The sequence below is a fragment of the Pelodiscus sinensis genome, chromosome 8 (assembly GCF_049634645.1).
Source record: "Pelodiscus sinensis isolate JC-2024 chromosome 8, ASM4963464v1, whole genome shotgun sequence".
NCBI classification, from domain to species: Eukaryota; Metazoa; Chordata; order Testudines; family Trionychidae; genus Pelodiscus; species Pelodiscus sinensis.
The window spans coordinates 31406622-31425318 of NC_134718.1; positions in this window are offsets into that span (position 1 = coordinate 31406622).

The following is an 18697-nucleotide window of genomic DNA, read 5'->3' on the forward strand; positions in this document are numbered from 1 at the left end:
CTCTTAATTTAATTGAGTAGCTGCATGAAGACAGAACTGAAACATCCTCTCAGATTTCACTGAGAGAGACCACCACTGAGGCAAAACAAATTCATCCTTCCTAGGAATCCTTTTGTTTCAACAATTTGCATATAACATGCGGCCCATTGACGTATCTAACCCTTATGGTACTAAGTCACATATATCTAACCTTTATGGCACTAATAAAAGCTTTTCAAAGTTTTAATATTCTCATTGTAGGAATTAAAATTGATTTTAATAAATTCAATGTCGCCTATACTTCAGAGGTCAAGAAACAATTTGGCAAAACAGTCCGTTTTGTTAAGGACTAGTCTTAGATGAAGAATCCGAGAGAAACCATTTTGATCCCAGACTTTACTCTGCATCAGTTCTTACACTGTGGGAATGACAGTCCCTGTACCTCCCTGAAGGATCCCATATTTGCCATCCATTTTTCCAGACAGCATGGAATCTGCTGAACTTACCTGCATCCTGAAAATGTCAATGATACATTTCATAAAAACTTATTGCATTTTTTCCCAATTTGACATTTGTTCCAAAGAACAAAAGGGATGTGAAATTCCACAGCATCTCTTTACCTAGCTCAAGGCACTTTGATGGATCAATGCTAGTTTTCTGCTACAGTCTGTATGTCAAGAATAAACTTTTAAAAAGCTACTTCCCACTTAACACAAATGGAGCTGCTGCTTATAGAACACATGAACCTTGGGTCAAGTTTGAGCTTCAGGGCACACAGAGAGCAATTTCAGCCTCAAAACTGAGGTCCTGTCTCAAAGGAGCTGAAGATCCATGGGGCCACTAATTATTTACTTAAAATGTCAATTGTAGTTATCATTCTAAACTGAAACCTATGTTACCAGCCTGATCACATGTTGTACAGACATAGATAGATGGGTGCAGACAGACAGCTCATCAATATATATTTATATTTACTTTTTCTAGAGATCTATTGTAGATTATCAATCAATAGCTACTTACGGAAGACAGATACTCCAGACAGGAGTGGGAGCTTTCACGCTGTTTAGTGAACGATGACAAAACAGAGACATCACTAACACATCTAAAATGTGAAGCACTTGCTCAGAAATGCCATTACTATTGCTTCAGATAGCCTGGAATAGCTAGTGTCCCAGCATCTCAGTCCTGGACTTGCTGCTTTCTAGGTCTGTGCTGGTGGCTGTACTCTCTTTCAGGCCCCACTCTTATAGCATAAAAAACCCCAAACAAACGGTCTGGTAGCACAATAAAGTGCTACCAGACCATTTGTTGTTTTTTTCTGTAAAGGGTATGTCTACACTTGCACCCTACTTCGAACTAGGGATGCAAATGCAGGCATTCGAAATTGCTAATGATGTGGGGATTTAAATATCCCGCGCTTCATTAGCGCGATCTCGCCGGTGCGCTATTTTGAATCACAGCTGATTCAAACCAGGAAGTGCACGCCAGGACGCATTAGTTCGAACAAAACCCCTTGGTTCGAACTAATGTTACTCCTCATTTTTCGAGGAGTAACGTCTGTTCGAACCAAGGGGTTTGGTTCAAACTAACGCGTCCTGGCGCGCACTTCCTTGTTCCAATCAGCTGTGATTCAAACTAGCATGCCGGCGAGATCATGCTAATGAAGCGCGGGGTATTTAAATCCCCACTTCATTAACAATTTCGAATGCCTGCATTTGCATCCGTAGTTCGAACTAGGGTGGCAGTGTAGACATACCCTAACAGACTAACATGGCTACCCCCTGAAGCTTCTTATAGCATAGTGATCCTTCCTTTCTTTGCCAATATCTCAGATCTGCCTCACCCAAAGGCTTCATTAAACCCACTTCCAAGGCATGCTTTCCTTTGACTTTTTGGTCCCAGTGCTGACTCCCATGTAGAGAAGAGTAAGTGAAGTTGCATGAGACACAAATACACCCCCTTTCTTTCACAACCTGTCAGGACTAAGTCTTGTGCCTCTCTAAGGATGTTGGCAGTCTGTGGCCTGGTCTACACGACAGAATTAGATGGATGTAAGGAAGCTTATGGCAACATAACTCTGTAAGCATCTATGCTGAACTGTCAGTCCTGTTGATGTAAATCGCTCGCTGCACTGAGTTAATGCCACCTCCATGAGAGGCAGAGTCAAATTGATGTAGCTAGTGTCAGAGAAGACGCTGCTCTGCTTGCATCAACTGTCGCTGCCTTTCAGAAGCTATCCAAGAATGCCCCGCACTGGCAGCTACTGGTTGGTGGGGACATGCACCCCAGAATCAAGGAGCACAGTGCAGACATGCAAAAGCAGTTTAATTACTGCAGTGGCTGTACATTGCCAGAACTTAAGGTTGAAATAGCTTTGTAATGTAGACATACCCTGTGTTTGACAGAGTTGACCATATTTCTCATCTGCTTATGGGTTTTGGGGGGGAGGGGTTCGAAAGTCAGCAAGGATGTGATTCCACTTCTTTGCTGCTGTCAGCAGTGGAAAAACTTTGGTACCAGCCTTCTCCCCTTTCAAGCACTAATTCCTCAATCCATGACTTCCAAAGCTGTCCAATAACCTGGTTGGACCCACACCTGCTGAGAGGGGCAGAAGGGGAAAGATAGCAGTTGCCTGGGGCCCAGCACTTCAAATGCATCTGGGGCTCCCAGCTGCTCCCACAAGAGCAGTGGCAGCTATAGCCTCAACCCCTTTATATCACCATTAGAGCACCGTGCAGACAGTGGTGCCATTTCAGATTTTGGTGGGGGGAGGACTGACCTGTGAATGCCATGCTTGTGGGCGGGGGAAAGTGAGAGCATGAAGGGGCAGATCGAGGACAGCAACTTCAGCAGTGTCACTGAGCATGTTCAGTACAAGCCAAGCAGCAAATTGGGGGGTCTGACCCATCTGCCCCCCACCCCCTCCACACACACATACACACATCACCTCTTTCCCAGGGCTACCAAGGCACTGGAAAACTAGGGGCTTTTGGCAGATAACTAAGCAATAAGCTGACGGGCCAATTCCTATGTAAAAGAAAGAAAATTAAATAAATATGAGACCCACTCAGCTCTAATACTGATATATTCTGGCATCTTGTGGAAAGTCACTTAAGGGACACTGGTTAGCCTTAAAATTTTAATATATTTCCTAACTTTGTTACTAACTCTGTGGGGAGTGAGTGGGGGGAGGGGAGAGAGCCACGGTCAGGATTTCTGGGTGATCTCTCAGCTCTAGGGCTTCATCCATACTGGAAGGCTTTCCACAAGAGGAAATGCAAATGGAGCTGTCTATGCAGCTCTTTTTGTGCAAAAACCTCATGCGCAAAAGGGATCCGAAGAGGAAATGCAAATATGAGCATGACTTATGCAAATGAGCACTCCATTTGCATTACCTCTTGCGGAAAAGCCTTGCAGTGTAGACATAGCCTGGGAGAGGAGTGGGGGTCTAGTGGGTTACAGCAAGGGGGCAGATACATTTGGGCTCTATATAAGAACATCAGAATGGCCACACTGGGTCAGACCAATGCTCCATATAGCCCAAGATCCTGTCTTCCAACAGTGACCAATGCCTGATGCTTCAGAAGGTATGAACAGAAGAGGCAATCGCAATCATCAAGTGATCCATCCCCTATCGCCCTTTCCCAGCTTCTGGCAAAAGCTACAGACACCATCCTTCCCCATCCTGGCTAGTGGACACTGATGGACCTATCCTTTGTGTACGTTTTCCAAATCCAATATTTTTTTTTTAATAGAGTGATCAAATCTGTATGCAGAATTCAAGAAGTGGGCATTCCATGACTTTATACAGAGGCAATATGGTATTTTCTGTCTTATTATCTATTCCTGTCCTAATGATTCCCAATATTCTGTTAGATTTTTAGATCGCCACTGCACAATGAGCAGATGTTTCAGGGAACTGTGCACAATGATTCCAAGATTTTTCTTGAATGGTGTGACGGGGCACCGTCGCCCCGCACTCAGAATGCCCTGGCACCCGCACTGTATGGGGAGCGCGGGGCATGGCCCACCACTTGTGCCAACTGTTCGCAGGCCATGGCTCAGCTGAGCGGCATGGCACCCCAGCCCTGGGGCGGGGCATTGTGGCCGCGGTGTGGCCCTGTCGCTGGTGACATAAGGGAAGAGGAGTCGGAGCTCCAGAGTACGTCGGCGAGGCATCATGGAGGGAGGGGTGAGCAGTGGGAGCGGGGCAGGAGATACAAAAGGGGCGGGAGAGAGCTGGGGGGGGGAGTTGAGTGAGCAAGCAGGGGATAGATTTTCCCTCCGTCATGGGGAGGTTTGGTGGCCTCTGCGTACAGCCCATGTACGCTGAGGAGACTACTGAGAGGACACTCAGAGTTCTCCGGGTAGAACTGGGGTAGGAAGTAGCCCAGGGCGGGGTTCCCTGCCTGAGCCCGCGGACTGACGAGTTGCAGCAGGAGTCCCCATCAGGCAGACAAGGGTGTGTTTGAACTTGTCTTCAGGGCCCTGGGCTGGAACCCATGAGAGAGGGTGGGTCCAGGTCCCCTTACACCACCTGCCAAAAGCGGGTACAATAGAAAGACCATTGGACAACCTAAGGGTTACGTGAACTGCTGGAGAGGCAGAATAGACTGGGAAACCCCCAAGTGGGGTAAGGTCGAGGGCCCGACCGTGGCCCTGGTGGAGTGAAAGGTTACCCCACTCTTTCACAAGTGGTAACAGCTATTTTAGACCCCATCGTTTTTGTATGGGTAATGGGGATTACATTTTTCCATGAGCAATATTTTGCATTTCTCAACACTGAATTCCATCTGCCCTTGTATTGCCCAATCACCCAGTTTTGTGAGAGCCTTTTATAACTCTTTGCAGTCAGCTCTGGACTTAATTATTTTGTGTAATTTTGTATCCCCTGTAAATGTTGCCTTGTCACTGTTTACCCTATTTTCAAGAACATTAACGAAAAGTTGAACAGTAGGGGTCCATATGCAGATCCCTGAACCATACCACTACTGATCCCTATTTTGTGCGCCCCCCCCCCTTTTAAAAGGAGAACCCAACAATGCTTTCATGCTGCTCTATTGATCCTTCAATTACTTGAATGACAAGCCCTTTTTTAAATCTTTATCACCCTGCCTCTATCTGTTTATAAACAAACTCCCTGCCTCAGAGGCAAAGCTGGAAGCAGCACAAACTGTTGTAGCTGAGAACTGCCTCTGGAGCTAGGGCATGGACTTTAACTAGACCTCAAGTATGAAATCCAGGGGGTTAAATTTTAGGAGGGCTAATGACCCCCATAACCCCCATAAATGGTGCCACTGTGCACAGCATGCTCCAGATAGCTCTGAGGGCTGCCTGCCCTAATACCACCTCTTCTGCCGGAGGCCACTCCCCTTATGGTAGCATGCCTCCCCACTTTGCCCAGGGGCTCAGCAGGCCCCCCTGGTTAGCCACGCTGCACAACCTGTGGGCCTGCCAGGGTAGAAAGCCACAGGAAAAAACCTTAGAGGTTAAGAAAATTCTCCTCACAAAAATACTATTATCCCTGTATCCCTTGGTCAGTTGCTATTCCAAAGTGCCCTTGGAATTTCACCTTCAGCATTGAGCAAACCACCCATGGAGTCACCCCTTTGTTCTTCTTACAGAAGGGCTGGTGCTTTCCAAAATGAAGCAAGGCTCTTGTTACGGAGTGGGTTCGGATTCTATTATTTAATCATGCCTCAGCTGTACAGCTGCCCTTTTCACGCTGTGGTAGAAGATTCCTTTCCCCAGGCCTGCTGAGACACTATTTCTCAGAACTATGGCTTCTAGCACTTTTCCCCAGTGTTTTGGCTTGTATTGTCTATGCAAAAAGCTGCAGTAACATACAGCAAAAACTACTTCTTTACAGCAGGTCATTCAAGCCAGTCACAAAGATTATACTTCCAAAATCATATTAGTACAGACACACAATATGGGATGCTCTAGCGCCACCTAGCTAACTCCTGAGATAATTCTTACCATCAAATGTAGCACGGGCCAGCAACCACCACCCTTCTGAATAGTTTAACTTCATAAGGGTCTAAATCTAAGCTGTCCAAAATAACTCTTTTTGCTATTAATTCATGCTACAGTAAACACCACATACAGTAGTCTAACCAGAGATTCATATATATTTACAGGCCCTGACAATCTCTAGTCTCTACTGATGCTCACGCCTCAGAATTGACCAGTAGTTGGGGCTCTGGTGTAGGACTCCAGGGAAGTGAGTTCAGTTACCTGCATTGTCACAGTTTTCCTGTCTGACTCTGGGCAAGGCTCCTTGTGTGCTTCAGTTTCCCACCTGTAACGTGGAGAGGATCGTATTTCCTGGCCTCACTGGGGTGTGGACAAGAAATGCATTAAAAACTGTGACTCACTTAGATACCACGGTAACAGGAGACGAAGGAGTAAGTTAAAGTGCTAGAAATGAGCACAACACCATTGTGCTGTAGAGAGTAGGTACGTGTCCCAGTCCATCCAGAGAATTAATACTTCGATTCCTCTGTTGCCACTGGGCAGGTGTAAGAAGTCTGGAGTACAACTTTCTAATTCATCTCTTTTTTTCAGATCTGTAGAAAGGCCTTTCCTCCCCCCTGCTCCCCCAAATCTGAAATAGGTCACTATTTATTTACTTTATAACCCCTTATAGGAAAGTCACACTGGTATTATGGTTCTTAGCATTATTATCCAATGTACTTTTATCCTGCTTTGGACAAACAATGGAGGCAGTGTGATCGATATACAAACTGAGTTTGTAAAATTGCAGCACAAACTCACCAGGATAGGGTAAAAATGAATACCACAGGATCACTGGAGGCTAGCTACTTCACAAAAGCAGACAGTAATGAAGGGTACGGAGTTTTTCCGAGATGGTATCCCAGAAAAACTCCAGCACATCCAGGAAACACGTTTGCTCTTCTGCTTTTTTCCTGCAGAAGTGCAAACGCACTCTTTCAAAAGCCCAGTCTTCTTAATTCGATGAGGAAGAAGGGATCTTCTGAAAAAAGGGGATTTTCCAAAATTTGGCCCAGTATAGACAGGCCAAATTTCAGAAAAGCCTCTTCCAAAAAAAAAATTGGAGAAAGCTGTAGCATAGACCTAGCCTAAGGGAGAGAATGTGCCACATACATCTAACAGCTTCTTTGCTCCATATATGTCACATATGCAGGGATTGTATGGCTAAACAGTTACATTAGATTAGTAACTCCTAAGTATGCTCTAGCACATAACTTGGCAAAGTTTTAACACAGAAGACACTTTAGTTCTTCCTGTTTCTTGAAAATGCAGTCAGGAGTCAACCCCAGACACTGCCTGTTGCCTTTCGGCCACTCGATGGCGCAAAGAAAGCAAAATCTTCCTGCTACATTCCTTCATCTGGAAATTCTCCTAGCATGGGGGAGTCCCCAGTGAACACAGAGCCAGCATATCCCATTTATATGGCTCCTGCCCACAGCCAGCGGTGCATGTGGCATGCCAATTATGGGGATGTGTGACCAGAGCGTGAAGTACACTAGCTATGCAGACTATTGCCAACTGGACTAAATCAGAGCGATTCTTTTTTTTTTTTTGGCAACCTTTTCCCTTTTTCGAAAAGCCACTCTTCCTCAAAAAAATGAATTTTATACCTCTTTTCGAAAGAGGCGGGGTTGCCAAAAAAACTGCGCCCCGACTAATTTCAAGAGATCGGAAGAAGATACACAAATTCCCACGGAATTTGCATATCCTCTTTCGAAACTTCAGTGTAGTCTAGATGAGCCCTGATTTTACAGACAGGTAGCCATGTTAGTCTTATCTTGGTAAAACAAGAAAAGTAGTCATGTAGCACTTTCAAGACTAACAAGGAGTGGGTCTGCCCCACAAAAGCTCACCACCTAATATACTATCTGATTTTACAAATATCTTTTGTACAAAACAGCAAATATATAAAAGTGTGAGTGACATTTCATTGGCCACAAAACCTGAATTGAGGACACCAGACTCATTCTCTCTCTCCAAATCATGAAAATATGGGAGTTCTATAAAAGCCCCATTGGAACATGTAATCCATGCCCTACCAGGGTAGGAATGGTCCTTCCAATATAGTCTCAGGTGTGCTGGAATTGTGCTTCCACCACTTCCTCTGGTAAACTACTCCACCACCAAAAGCAGCTTCCCCCTTCACCCTCTCAATGTTCAGTCTAGATTCCTTGGCTTCATTTCATCTCCTTCCTCTTTATTATATCCCCTTTGCAGCCCTGATCAATTCCTCTCCACCCTTGGTGTTAATGTCCTCGACACCTTTCAGCTGTATTTCCCTTTAACACAATCTATTAAATCTAGTTTTCCCAAGCAGAAGACAGTCTGGTACTCTGATCCTCTACATTGCCAAGACCCCTATCTGAAATTAACACGCACATTGTGTGAGTTGGCTAGAGAAGTCCCAGTTTTTATGGGCCTCCAACCTGTTTTATTCATTATGATGACATGAATCCAAAGTCCTCAACGACATTGGTAAAGTGACTTGACAAAACAGTGTTTCACTGGGACAATTAACAATTCATTTCTATTTATCTGGGCCCTTGGTCAATGTAAAGTAGTCACAAATTCCATAAATCCCCAAAGCCAAAGAAATCCTCCAATTAAACCTATTATATCCCAATAGTAACGTTATAAATACAAGCAGAGGGGTCAAAGATAATTGCATCCGGACACTAAACTACCCACGCCCCTCTAATAATAGCCCCTCCAAATCAGCATTGAAGTATGTTAGGGGGCTAGTCCGAGGAAGCTTGAATCTTTCCTGCCTATGCTGTGCCTTAACTCTGTTATACTGACATTGAATAATCAAAGATTCTAATGTAAATTTAGGCAGAGGTGAAAGTAGGCAGATGCAGCCTGGCTTGCAACTCTGGCAAGAGCTGGCTAAGCAGTGGCAAAACCCAGCAGGGATCTATTTAAGGAGTTAGCAGGAAACCGGGTTGCAATAGGAGAGTATCTGTAAGAAATTTAAGTTATTTTCACTCTGGATTTAGATTTTGAAAACGCATGCACACAGAGGTCTTGAGACTAATAGAGGTTGTTTGTCCCACTTTTCTCCTCAACATGGGAGCTGCAGTCTCCTCGAATGGATGAACTAAAGGCAGAATACCGAGTAGTCCTGTAGCACGTTAGGGTACATCTACACAGCAGGGTTAAAGTCAAATGAAACTACGCAACTTCAGCTATGTCGATGGCGTAGCTTAAGTTGAAATAGCGTAATTCAGCTATAAAAGTGCGCTCTTCCTTTGACTTCCCTTACTCCTCATGAAATGAGGGTTTTAAGAGTCAGAGTAAGAAGTCCTCCAGCTTCAGATTATTCCAAAATAAAGGCTTGTAGTGTAGACATGCACTTTGCTATTTTGGAATAACATCAGTTATTCTGAAATAACACTGCTGTGTAGACATACCCTTAGCGACTAACAAAAATATATATATGAATCATCTAAAGAAGTGAGTTTTGCCCATAAAAGCTCATGATTTTATCTATATCGATATAGATAATACATAAATAAATACATTGTTTTTTAAAGTTACAGACTAACACGGCTACCACTTTCTATTCTGACTTTTTAAAAAGCAGAATAGAATCCCAAACACCAACTCTTTTGCCCCTCCCACCCCCAAAAGATGCTCCCTCTTTGTGCATGGAAAATAGTCCCACTGCCCTCACAGTGTCTGCTAGCTGAAGGTCTGTGATAGAAACAAAGAGTGATTGTTATTCCACCTCACAAAATGAAGAGAACTTGAAGAGGGTTCTGGTAAGACACCAGCATGACAGATGTGCCAGTGAGTGAGAGGTGTGCTATGAATCAAAGTGAGAAAGAGAACTGCTTTACTGTGCAAATTTGGGCTCTTTCAGTAGTCAAACACCATCTACTAGGAAAATAAGGATACTGTTCAAACAAGAATAGTTTATTCAAATTTGAACAGCAAAGATCTCCATGTGATTTTTAAACCAGGATTACAGATGGAAAGTGGGTAACTGATAATCTTAAATACAGAGACCTCTTTCCCGAGGGAGTCACAAATAATGTTATTTTCCAGGAAGAATAAGGTAGCCATAGGTCCTGTTTTTGCTAGGACAGTCCCATTTTTTTGGCACTGTCCTGGACATTCCTGACTTTTGACAAAAATGAGCATGTGTCCCATTTGCTCATGCCAATTGATCATCGGTTAACAAAAGCAAATTGAGTATAGACCTACTTTAATTAAAAAAAACCTTGGGTGGGACAATTAGCAGGGTGAGGATGGAGATCTCAGGCCAGCCCAGGGTTGTCCCATTTTTATTTGGAAAAATATGGTCACCCTAAAGAGGTGAGCCAGGCATGCCGATTTTTATAAAGTATTTGATTTCAAATACAATTTACAGTTTACCCACAGTGAAAAGTGCACGACACTTTATCTCGGGAGCTTTCACAATGGGAAGCTGATCTGAACTAGTATAACCTACAGTCCTTCCTCTGTTCAGAGCTGCATTGAAATGCAGTGTGAAATATTCAGGCATACTGACATTCACAACAACTCATTCACACCTCATCCCTCCAGGTCTAGCAGATGCCATTATCAGTGATTATGGACCATGCTTGAACATAAGAGGAGGAGATCACAAGGAAAACTGGCAACAAGTTCTATCCTTATAACATAGCAACAGCAGCACCAATTGTATATACTTACATATGAACTAGTTGTAGCCAGACAGGAACCCCCCTCTAACATCCATTTTTGCTTGCCTGGAGCATACAGGGCACACAGAGCAGAAGGCCCAGGCTGTGTGACCGTGAATGGCTGTAAACAGAGATACGCCAATTGCTGACCAAGAGGCTGCCAAGGAGTGCCCTTGACTCAAACCCATATTGATACGAACACACATCCATCCGCGGGGGGAGGAATCTCTCGCCCAGTAAAAAAAATGTCTAGTATTCACAATTTAGTTATCTCTCTTGCAAGTGTAAATTAACTTGAAACTTGCTTGTAAGAACTGGCGCCACAAAATGGACCAGTACAATTCGGCATCTTAGATAAGAAAGAGAATACGGGCCCCCAGGGGTATAAATATAGGTCCAGCAGCGCATTTTCTCTGAGTGTCAATCTACCATCTATCTGCTGGTCGGGTTTGGTGTTTGATCTCCCGAGGTTCCAAGGGGACGCCCACCTCGTATTCGTCTTTCCTGGGAATTGAGAGACCGGCCCTGGCCTGACACGCTGGAGTTGAGGCGCACAGAAAGGGGTAAAAATTGTACCTGGATGTGGTCCTTTGTTTAAGTATATATATACATAGTGTTAGAGCTCTTTAAAGATTAAGCTGTCACTTGGTACCATTATTTCTATTTTCTATCTTTACCTTTTTCCTGTGATCATTTTTAAGACATATATATATTTGCTAGCATTTAAGAAATAGAGCAATAGCCATTGTAACCATATGCTTTTATAAGTCTTTTAATAAACCTGTAACTGTTTAAGCTTTAACCTGACTCCTCCAGTTGCTGTAACAGAACCAAGCACAATTTAAAAGAACTTCAGCCGGTCATAAAGGGACAGACATAGGGAGAGCTTGGGCGTTTGGATCTGTGTCACTCCCAGGTGACAAGATCTGTTGGGGCACCTTTCCAGCCTTTCCCAGGCTGCCCGCTGTGAAGGAACTTTGTGTTCTAGCAGTTAAAATCTAAGGTGTAATAAGCTCTTCCTATATAACGGGGCGTCTGTTGGCCTGCTGGCCACCCTCTGCGACGGGACCCCGGTCCTAGCAGTAAAGACACGGACGTTAAACCTTTTCTCGGAAGCATACACACACACACTGCCCTGACCGTCGGCTGACACTAGTGTAAATTGCTGTTGTGATCAGCACTCAGGACTATGTTATGTCAGACAGGGGAAGGCCTGTTGGATGCAAGGAGGCGCTCCGGGAGGCTCTGTGCCTCAATGTGTCCTTTGGCTTTCCAGCCATAAAGGTACTGATAGATACTAGGTGGAAACGGTGGAATGGTCAGTAATAATGCCAGAGAGGCATACATGCTCGGCAAATATCTCTGTTCTGTATTCAGGAAAAAGACACATGTATTCCACTCACATGACTAAATACTTTCCAGTCCAACAGTAACTCTCTTAGATCTTAAACAGTAGCAAGAAGTCCCAGAGTGAGACAGCAAATCCAGATAACTTTCCTCTACAAGTTTTAAACAATCTAGTCAAGACGCTCTCTGGACAAATTCAGTGATGTTCCAGAGGACTGGATGAAAGCTAATGTTGTACCAGTATTTTAAAAGGTTAAGACAGCAGCATTGACCCACATAATTATAGACTTGTCAGCCTGACATCAACCCCAGGCATGATGACAGAAGACCTGATATTAGATTCTGTACATAGGAGCGTGGCTTACCTCCGAGTGCAACCATTCATTGCTGGGAATGGCATAGCAGATGGTCTTCCAAGACCCCCTGTGATGCGAGCAGCCCCTTGTGACATTGGATTTTAATGTTTGCATGCAGATCATTATTGCACATAGTGGTGTGTGTATGCCCATTGCAAAGTGGACCAAGTGAAGTATCTGTTGAAAACTTGTTCTTTGCTGATTCTATTTATACTGCTCATATACATGTATGTTTGCATGTGAAGTTATGAATATAGGCTCTGTACTTGTATTTTAAATGTTTTCTGTCTGCGAGACAGCCACAGGTGTCAACCACCTATTGTGGGGGGTGGTTACTCAGTGAATAGCTATGCTGCATGGACAATGGCTCACCCTTAAGTGTTGCAAATAAACACCTGAGGAATTCTGCTGGGAACCTGCAGACTAGCAGGTATGTCTTGCCTAATAAGAACACGGAGAAGTTACTTAATCATGCGATCAGCTCCACACTGGTACCACCACACTGGAGGACAATGGATTTCCCTCCCCATGAGCAAGATTATAAAAGGAGCCTAGGGGTTCCTCCATTTTTGTCTTCACTCCTGCTCTTCATTTCAGAAGCATCTTTGGGGTAAACAGAGAGCTGGGAAGGAGCATTGACCCATCCTAACAAGGATGTACTCCAGAAACTTTTAAGCTAGCAGTTTATTACATGTCTGCTAAGATCCTGCACCAAAAACTTGGTGATTGATGTACATAATGTGCTTTCTTTAACAGTTCTACTCTTGACCTTTTCTTCTTTTTATTAATAAACCTTTAGTTTTTTTTATTCTAAAGGACTGGCACAGTGTGCTCTTTTGGGTAAGATCTAAGGTATAAATTGACCTGAAAATACGGCTGGTCCTTTGGGATCAGTAGAACCTGTTTGGAGTTGGTGGGATTGATTTTGAGAACCTCTCACCTGTGTAAAGAGTGGTGCTGGTTGTGGCACAAGTAAAGCTGGAGTGTTTAAGGGAATTGTTTAGAAGACTTCTTGCTGGCCAGATGAGCAGCTGACATGTTCTTTGTCTCTTGTGTGGTGCCTTATAGAAAAAGACCCTCAGTCTTGGGCTGTAAGTAGCCCTAGTTCTAAGCAGTTTGCTCTGATTTGACCCTTACAACGGTGCACCCAGATGACCTGTTACATTACACCCCTCTAGTGGTCTCATGACACAGCCCTCCATCCAGGTCACATTCATTCCCATCCTTCTGAGGCGAGAGTCCCCTAAATCATGATCCAGTGATCTTACACCGGGTCATTAGCCTCCTACCTCTTGGCCCAATCATCCTGACATGCTTTGTCTCTGGGCTTTCAATAGTCCTTACGCTTTGTATCATGACATACTACACCACCTTCCTCAGTGGTCATTAGAGAAAGCCAAGCCTTCCCTATGCTCAAGTTCCCAGCCCAGGGACCTGTAGCAAGTAGCTAAGATCTGTTTCCTGAGACTCTTTGCTGGTCTATTCCCTACCTAGCCTTATCTCCTGGCCCTTTTCCTCAGACCCTTTGTAGACACTATTGGCCCAGATTTTTTCCCTGGAGAGCCAGTTCTTGACTTTCTATCAATGTTCACTCCAGGACCTTACTCTACCCCTGTAGCTTAGTGTGTCTTCTAAACTTTTACCAAAGCTCTGCTCTTGGGAGAGCACCTTGAACCCTATTATCCCCAAGCTTCCTCCTCCTTTCTGCCTTGAAGCTCTTTATCTTAGCTGCCTGGCTCTTCTCCAGTTGGGCCTCATTCTTAGTTAAGCCTGACGTGCCCTGTAGTTACCACCAACCACCCTGAGCACTCTAGCTCCCCTTAACCCTTTTAGTGTCGGTCTGGACACCTCATCACAGGCTCAATAATTAAAGGTGGCTAATTAATGCCATTCAGAATTAATTATAATATGGGTTTATAGTAAATAAGTCTTGCCAACTTAGCTTCTCAACATGATACTATGAGCCTGGGTGTATGAGCAGGGGAACTTTGCATTGGAAGGTTATTTTAAGCTCAGTATTTATCACAACTGTGGTCACTACTGGAATATAGCTGTGTCCAGTCAGGCATGCTGGACTGGGTGGGGTGGAGGCAGGGAGCCATGGCTCAGGCACTTTTTACTTGCCTTAACAGCCAGCAATGGGAGGAAGGGTATAGAGAGGAGTGGTGGGGACAGGACCTCAGGGGGAAGCAGTGGAGTGGGCTCAGGACCTATGGGAAAGGGTACAGCAGGGATAAGACCTTAGGAGGAAGGGGCAGAGTGGTGCAGCCAGGCCCCACTTTGGGCATGGCTCCCACTGCTAGGAACTTCCAGTGCTCCTGCATCCAGTTCTAGTACCCAACATTTGAGAATGATGTTGATAAAATTGAAGAGGGTTCAGAGTCATAGCACCAGAATGGCTAAAGATGTTGGGGAAACATGCCTTATAGCAATCAACTCTAGGAGCTCAATAACTGTAGCTTTACAAAGGAAGGGTAAGAGTGAATTGCTCTCAGTCTACACAGTTATATAGAGGCCAGAAATTTGGTTCTTCAGTACAGTAATTCCTCATTTAGCACTATAGATACGTTTCTGAAAACGTTCGTACTAAGCAAAAATGTGCTATACGGGGTCAATTTTCCCATTAAAAATCATGGAAAAGGAGGGGGTTGTGTTTCAGGTGGTGGTGGCAAAGTCAATTTTTTGTTGGTGCTGGGTCGTCAGCATCAACATTAGATATCTAGCAACACAAGTCACTGCAGTTTGTTAAAACACAAAGATAAACACGTGAGTGAGTGAGTGAGTGAGTGAGTGAGTGAGTGAGTGGAGCGCTGTGACCACGTGTATTCATCCGCTCATGCGTATTACCACTGTTTTCACCAACTTATACTGCCTCACAAAGTAGTCCGCCACTTGATTATTTTCGTGTTATTTTGGGGACGGTCATGTTATTTGAAAAATGTCCCCCCCCCAAAAATCGTGCTATTGCAAAAATGTGTTAAACGCGTAATTACTGTATAGCAGAAATAGTACAATGAGATCCACTACCTGGAAGTCAAAGCTAGACAAATTCAGAATACAAATAAGGCATACATTCCTTTAAAAAAAAAAAAAAACAGTGAAGGTAATGAACCATGGGTACATCTACACAGCAGCATTATTTCAAAATAACTAGCGTTATTCTGAAATAACTTAGTCCACATCTACACAGCAGGCAGTTATTTCAAAATAATGTCAAAATACTGTCAAACTGGAGGACTTCTTACTCTGACTCCTTTAACCCTCATTTTACGAGGAGTAAGGGAAGTCAGAGGAAGAGTGCTCTATTTCGAAATAAGTGCTGTGTAGACACTCCCTATTTTGAAATAAGCTACGCAATTGACGTAGCTCAATTTGCATAGCTTATTTCGAGGTAAGCCCTGCTGTGTAGATGCACCCCATCAGAATAACTTCTTTAGGGTCACAGTGATCACTCCATCACTGACACTTTTTAAATACAAATGTATCCTTGTACTTTGAAATCTATTAAAAAAAGTATAAAAAAAACCCACTCTTGTGCCTGAGCAGTCATTCGTGTTGTGATTTTATATACATGTAAACACTGTGATTTGAGACATGCTTGTCAACCACCAACGGATAAATGGAAAAGTGTTAAATTATAACAAAGCAGTAATGAAGGGAAAGTGGCATTAGAAGGAAACCATCATTAACTGAAAGCACTAGACGTAACATAATGACTTGCTGTGTTCACATTGCTCTACTTGGGAATAACTGCTCAGCCGACAAAAAGTTCACCTTAACGAGCTGTGATATATGTGAATTAGGTTTCCCTATTTCCTAATAGCTTCGACAGGGTAAGCAGGATCATCCCTATCCAGTGCTGGCCAAGAAACCCTCAAGGAAAGCCTAGAGTAGAGCAGGAAGTGGTATATTTGATTAAGTATATTTCCCAGATCTCCCATCTGTAGAGTGCTGTTGGTAGCAGACGTGCTGTCATTTGGGCAAGATGTGGTACAGGGCACATCCACACAGCAGTGTAACACAGGCTTAGACTCAAGACCATCTGGCTTAGGCCACCAAGCCTTCTGGGCCTGTGCTGCAGGACTCTGCAGGGTGGAGGCTGAAGCTGAATCCTGCATATCTCAGACCCAAATTTCATCATTTTGCAGTATGGACATGGCTAGGGCCAGGATCACTAGGCCTGATTCTGAGTGTCCGTCAGCACTCTCTCTCAATCCCATGGGACAGTGGCCTTTCTCCTCCTACGCTGGCCAAGTGATTCCCAAGAAAAGAAAGTAGTTCACTGACTCAAGGGCAGCTGCTGTCTGACTTTCACCCTTCCATTTTATTCTGACCACTGAGATACAAGCAGAGTGAACCTTATTCTTTATAAGTCTCTGGTTCCACACTGGCTATTCATATAGGAAGGATTTCTAATGGATGGCCCACTACAAATTGTATTACAACTCATAGAAAGCGGCATGAATTTGCTGTCCAGTATCTTAGCATCCCCCCCTCTCCTCCAGGAATTCAAAGTGGAGGCCAAGACATGTAAACACCGCTGAAACAAAATTTTCTTTTTTAAACAAGAAACTTGTTCAATGTTAAAAAGATGCACCAGGGTGTAAAAAGTAAGAACTTTATACGGTCTTCTCTTTTAGTGCACCATGCAGTACAAATTGGCAAGGTCACAAATTAATGAGCCTCCTTTAAACAATAAATTGTGTAGAGATATGGTGGGGATTGGAAGAGAAGAACATTAAACGTAGGCCAGAATTATTGGCTGTAGGAAGGCTGTAGGAAGTATGTAGTCTAGAAACGTGCTAGGGGAGGGGGAACAACTGTGTGTTCCTTGACAGTCTATATTATATTTGCATGTAGCCTCCAGGCAGATTGGGGTGGGGAATAAGCAGCCCAGACATGGTTCTTCAGGGTTATTGTCTGGCAGCCTGCCAGATGCTTTATTTACATGCAGATCCGCAGGTACAGCCACTTGCAGTTCCCGTTAGCCAGATTGCTGTTCCTGGCCAATGGGAGCTGAGGGAAGTGATGTCTGCACCACAAGCCAAGGACTCCTATGTCTGCAGTTGGGAAGAGCATTAGGAAGCCTGGGATATGGTGGTTTGATTTGGCTGTGAACTGCTGTGTGAATGCTGGAGCCCAAGTTTCTAGACCCAGCTGCAAAACTGTAAACCTTTGGTCATTAATGAATGCAGATGCTCCAGCTCTGGACTTAAAAAAAAAAAAAAAAAAAAATCAGTCGGCAGACTTGAGTCTCACTAACCCTGACACATCCACACAGGCCCCAACTGGTCTGTGTCAGAAATTCCTTTGCATTTTTCACAAGAGCCAGATTTTAGCCAAGGGCAAATTTAAGTGTGAACAATTCCATTCTGCTTTTCTACATTCCATCTACCATTTCAACAGGATATTGTATTCTTTACTTTCTGCCTACATCATACAACACCACTTTGTTCCATCAAATACTTGCAGCATTATACATCAGAAATGACAATTTCAGTAGTGGCAAAGTAATGATTAATTTAGCTCTATTTTTTTCAGCACGTGCACACACAAAGTTTACAGTTTATGGGAGAAGCTTTAAGTTGTCCAAGCATTTTGTTTAAGAAACTGCACAGCGTGTACACACAGAGCTGTACATCATAAAAATAAGTCTTGGTGTGTTATTTGTATTGCACTAGAGTCTCAATTATTTCAGTAATACAGAGTCAGAATAACTTTCCAATTGAACAGACTGAGAATCCTGTGTGTGGTGGATCTGCTGAAACAAGAGTATTTTATGTTGTCATGAAGGATCTGTTGAGATCATGAGCTGGATGAACTTGAGTGCATGTAATTTCAGTCTCTTCTAGTGATAGAAGTGAATGACTTACAGAGGGGTTATTGACACTGCATCTCTTCCCCTAACTTATTTACATGCATCTAAAGACTTTGGGTAGATAACATCGAAATGCTAATCTGAATAGTCCCCACTAAAATTTTCATTTGCATTATTTTTCAGAAACCGTATTGTGCAATCTAATGAGTGAAGGGTAAATAAGATTATCACAACCTCTCAGGATTAGTCAAACAACCTGATTATGTAATCAAATGTATTTCCACCATCAACTGTACAGAAAACCTTTTTGTTTTAATCATTATCCTGTTCTTGTTTCAACAAGGCACCTGTGATAGCAGAAATGGTTGGTCTCCATCTGAGAAAGGAAAGATGGATGCACACAGCTTGTGTCACTACATAAAACAAATGAACACACAGGGCAATTTTAGTATGTCTCAAAAGATAGCCAACCAGTCCTGCTATGTACATGAAAGAGCACTACAGGAAACAGATAA